Source organism: Pteropus medius, unplaced genomic scaffold (genome assembly GCF_902729225.1).
Source record: "Pteropus medius unplaced genomic scaffold, Ma_sr-lr_union100, whole genome shotgun sequence".
Classification (NCBI taxonomy): Eukaryota; Metazoa; Chordata; class Mammalia; order Chiroptera; family Pteropodidae; genus Pteropus; species Pteropus medius.
The window spans coordinates 2,395,053-2,400,681 of NW_024345600.1; the positions used below are offsets into that span (position 1 = coordinate 2,395,053).

Here is a 5,629-nt window from a genome sequence, read left to right on the forward strand (position 1 = left end):
TGTTCCCTGTACTGTGGTCTAAAAAGTGCCTCCATGCAAGAGCTGTGGTGATCATGAAGCTCATTTGTTTGTTTTTCTTCTATTAGAGATCACAGTTCTATATTTCCTATTGACCAAGGTCTAAAAACATTTATGTTTCTAAGTTTGATAATTGTATTAGTGGAAAGTCTTATGTCCAATAACAATTATTATATTATGATTGAAAATAGAAGTCCTATCATGATATTTCACTTCCGTGTTGCAGGTTTTCCTTAAATGTCTGATAGACATTACATGCCAGTTCATATTTTAAAATGTTGCAGACAATCCGGAATAGTAAACTTGGCAACAGCCATAAGATGCTTCGGTAGAGTCTTGATACAGCATCAAAGGCGCAGTCTTTCCAACATGGCTAATCAGACACTTTATCCATACTCTGTATGTGTTCAGGTGCCCAACAGACATTTTGCTGCTGCTACAAAGCCTGCAAAGAAAACAAAAAAAGATGCCAAAGAAAAAGCATTCGATGACAAAAAAGATGAGATAGAAAAAATAAAGTCATATCCCTTTATGGAAGGTGAACCTGAGGATGATGTTTACTTAAAATGCCTATATCCAAGGCAGATATACGAGATGGAGAAGCTATTCACTTACTTAAGAAATTTCAAATTCTGGACCTTACAAATCCAAAGCAAGGTGTTTATCTTGATTTGACACTGGATATGGCACTGAGAAAGAAGAAAAAAGTGGAACCGTTTGCCAGTGTTCTTAGTTTTCCATGCCAACTTGCTTCAGAAATCAATAAAGTTGCTGTATTTACAGGGAATGCATCAGAGATTAAAATAGCAGGAGAAAATGGAGCTGCATTTGTAGGAGGAACCAATCTGATCCGGAAGATTTTGGATGACGAAATTCAGTCAGACTATTATGTAGCTGTTCCAGAAATAATGCCCGAGCTTAATCCATTAAAGAAGAAACTGAAAAAAAAGATTTCCAAAGCTTACTCGAAATTCCATTGGCTGTGACATCCCCAAAATTCTTGAATATTTAAAACTGGACATGAAATTAAAGTAGATGAAGAAAGGGAGAGTTTTCTTGAGACAAAAATGGCAGCACTATATATGTCAAGTGACCAGATAGCTGCCAATTTGCAAGCAGTTAACAATGAAGTTTGTAGACACAGACCACTGAATTTGGGACCCTTTGTGGTAAGAGCTTTTCTTCGAAGTTCGACAGGCGAAGGTTTGTTATTAAAGGTCGAGCCATTGTTGCCTAAAGAAGTAGAAACCAAAGAAAGCAACAAAGAAGCTGCCTAAAATTGTTGTATTGTGAAGTTATTTTTAGTGGATTGAGAAGCAACAGAGAAAATTATAAAACTTTATAATTTCAAAAAACAAAAATGTTGCAGAGTAAAAAACCTGACTGGGATCTGTGTGTCTGTGGGCAGTACTTTGTGAAGTGGGCGGTTTTGCTTTAATGCGAATGAATGAAAAGCAAACTATAGACATTGGATCTATGTAATAGACACTGTTGGATGCCTACCCAGAATTAATTTTTAGTTTTTCCTTTGCCAACCTACCCTTCTCTGCCTAACATGTTCCTAACAAAGTGAATCTATCCTTAACTCAGGGTATTGAGCTAAGCTAATATATAACAATTCCAATCCCTCTTCCCAGTGGTTTGTTTAGGCAATAAGACATGAAGAAAAATCACTGAGAACTTCTGGAGAAGGTTTACTAAATCTTAAATATATATATATATATATATATATACATGTATACATATATATATGTGTGTGTGTGTGTATATATATATATGTATATGTGTATATATATATAGTTCATTTTCTTTTAAATGTTTTAGGAATAATCACTGGGAGTAAAATTTGAAGAACACAGAAGGATGAAAACATGCTGGACCCTTGAAGATGTTATTCAGCCACCAAATTGGAGAAAATCCTAGGCTATTTACTCTTCCTCCAAACATATAAGATATCACATCTCCGTATTGTTAAAACTGAGGTTTCTGAAACTATAAATAAAGTCAGCCTAACTGAAAAATCCCAGGATGTAGCGGACTTGGCGCTCATTCGGCTCTCTTGATCTGGAAATTCCAAGTTTACATTTACAGTGACTGAGGATGACTGAGATAAAAGACATGGATGGAACCAACTGGTCTTGAGGTTCTGAATGGAATACTGGTATAAAGTTATTTTGGGGTCAGAATCAATAGATCTCTAATATTCTTTGGGTCTGAAAACTGGCAGCAGCTGATGGGACAAAAGATAGGTACTTTTTAAGGCATTCAGATATTTTCAAGGACCTAATCTCTGTAAGTTGACATCTCTAGGTTAGTATGCGTGGGAGCTGGAACTGGCTGAGGCTCTTGGGTACTCCTTTAAAAATTTTTTGTTAATTTACATGCCATAAAACTCACTATTTTAAAGTGTACAATTCTGTGAGTTTTAGTAATTATAAGTGTACAACCACCACCACTATCTAATTACAGAACATTTTCTATTCATCATTTAATAGACATTTGGGTTGTTTCTACTTTTTGACTATTATGACTGCTATGAACTTTCCTGTACAAGTTTTGGTGTGGATATGTTTTCATTTCTCTTGGGCATATATCTATGAATACAATTGTTGAGTCATATGGCAACTTTATGTTTAATCTTTTGATGAACCACCAGACTTTTTTAAAAATTTAAAAATTTTTTAAAATTACAGTTGATATTCATTATTATATTAGTTTCAGGTGTACGGCATTGTAGTTAGACATTTATATAACTTATGAAGTGTCCCTCCAATAAGTCTAGTTCCCACTTGACATCATACATAGTTATTGCAATATTATTGACTATATTCCCTATGCATTCCTGTGACTATTTTGTAACTACCAATTTGTACCTCTTAATTCCTTCACCTTTTCACTCATCCCTCCAACTCCTCTACTGTCTGGCAACCATCAGTTTGTTCTCTGTATCCAAGTTTGTTTCTGTTTTGTTTTTTCCTTTATTTTGTTTTGTTAAATTCCACATGTAAGTGAAATCATATGGTATTTGTCTTTCTCTAATTTATTTCACTTAGCATAATACCCTGTAGGTCAACCCATGTTGTTGCAAATGGTAAGATTTCATTTTTTTTTTTAGTTGAGTAATATTCCATTGTATATATGTACCACATGTTTTTATCCATTTGTCTATCAGTGGACACTTAAGTTGCTTCTGTAGCTTAGCTATTGTAAATAATGCTGCTATGAACATAGGGATGCATATATCTCTTTGAATTAGTGTTTTACTACCAGACTGTTTTCAATAGCAACTGTACTATTTTACATTGCTACCAGGAGGGCATAAGGTTTTTAAAATATCTTTGTCAACACTTATTATTGTCTTTTTTTTTATTATAGCCATTCTAGAGGGTGTTAAGTAGTATCTCATTGTGGTTTTGTTGGGCATTTATCTAATGACTAATGCCGTTGAGCATCATTTGATGTGTTATTTTCCATTTGCATATATTCTTTGGATAAATGTCTATCCAAATCCTTTGCCCATTTTAAATTGAGTTATTTGTCTTTTTATTGTTGAATTTAAGAGTTCTTAAAGAATTCTGAATATTAGACCTTTATTATATATATGATTTGCAAATATCTTTTCCATTCTATGATCCATTTACAGTTAATTTTTTGTATATAGTGTTATGTAAGGGTTTGGCTTCATTCTTTTAAACATGGATATTAAGTTGCTCTGTTACCACATATTGAAAAGACTGTTCTTTCTTCCATTGAATTGTCTTGGTACCCTTGTCAAAAATCAATTGATTATGAATATGAAGGTATATTTCTAGACTCAATTCTCATCCATTGATCTATACTTCTATCCTCACGTCAGTACCACATTTAATTACTGTAGGTTTTGTAGTAAGTTTTGAAATTGGGAATTTGTTCTTTTTTTCAAAATTGTTTTGGTTATTCTTGGTCCTTGAATTTCCATATGAATTTAGAAATTTAGCTTGTTAATTTCTGCAAAAAAAGGATGGATCGTTAGAATTTTGACAGAGATTGCATTGAATCTGTAGATCAATTTGAGGAATATTGCCATTTTAACAATATTATTCCAATATGTAAATACAGAATATCTTTACATTTAAGTGTTCTTAAATTTCTTTCAACAATGTTTTGTAGTTTTCAGTGTTAGAAGTCGTGTACTTCTTTAGTTTAATTTATTCTTGAGAATGTTATTCTTTTTGATGCTATTGTAAATGGAGTTTTCTAAATTTCACTTCTAGATGGTTTATTACAGGTGTATGTAAATACAACTGATTTTTCTATATTGACCTTAAATCTTGCAACTTGCTGAATATATTTATTATCTCTAATAAATTCTTCATAATATTTTAGAATTTTCTCTATACAAAATCATTTCATGTGCGAATAGTTTTACTTCTTCCTTTCCAAATGGGTCTCTCTCTCTCTCTCCTTCTCTCCTCCTCTCCCCCTCCCGCCCTCTCTCTCTCTCTTTCTCTCTCTCTCTTTCTTCTTTTCTTTTTTCCTAATTGCCTTGGTGAGAACTTCTAATACAATATTGAACAGAAGTGGTGAGAGTAGATGCCTTGTCCTTGTCTTGTTCCTGATTTTAGGGGGAAATCTTTCCATCTTTCATTATTAAATATGTTTGATAGCTGTAGGTTTTTGCAGGTGCCTTTTATGAGAATGAGGAAGTTCCCTTCTATTTCTAGTTTGTTGAATGTTTTTATTATAAAAGAGTGTTGGATTTAACCAAATACTTTTTGTGTATCTATAAAGATGATCATGTGGTTTCTTGCCCTTTATTCTGTTGATAGATTTTTGGATGTTAAACCAACCTTGCATTCTGGGATAAATCCCACTTGGATATAGTGTATATCCTTTTTATATGATGCTGGATTTGGTTTGCCAATATTTTTAAAAAAGATATCTGAGTCTATACTCATGAGGGGTATGGTCTGTGGTTTTCTTCTTGTGATGTCTTTGGTTTTTGTATCAGGGTAATGCTGGCTTCATTGACAGGGTTGGGAAGGTTTTTCTCTCTATTTTTTTGGAAGAGTTGAGAGTATTCTTAATGCTTGATTTTTGACAGCTCCAGCTTTCTTTTTGTTGTGGATCTAGACAAGAACTGTTCGAAGTTCTTTGATGTTCTCAGAGTTATTCCTTTAATTCTTTCTTCTACCTCCCTGATTTTGTCAATGCCTGCTCTCTGTGTTTCAAGTTGTTAATAATCTCATTTGAAATACTATACATTTATTTGTTTTAGCTATTTCTTCTTTCCTCCCAAGGAAACATAGATAGTCTGTTTCACCACAATTTATATTTCCATAATGTAAATTAACCAATGATTATTAAATAGGGGAATGATGTCACTATACCATGGAAGTTACCATTCTCAATTTTTCACACTTAATTTTTCTTCTGAAAGGAGAACCACAGGAGGGATAATAGAATTGTAACCTTTATTAGGACAGAAAAGGCTTTCAGTTTAGCTGCTGCACAGGCAAGAACTCTTTCAACCTGTTAAAAAAAAAAAAGCCATAAAAAATGAACACTAGTACCCAGGTATTCAGCTCCAGAAAGGCACTCCCTACCTCCCACCCTCCAGACTTACAGTTCT

At 33.4% G+C, this 5,629-nt stretch overlaps 1 pseudogene; it reads left to right on the top strand.

Annotated features, from left to right (window-relative positions):
* The first annotated feature begins 383 nt into the window (after nt 1-383).
* Nucleotides 384-1,295, top strand: LOC120611740 (39S ribosomal protein L1, mitochondrial-like; annotated as a pseudogene).
* Nucleotides 1,296-5,629: the final 4,334 nt, after the last annotated feature.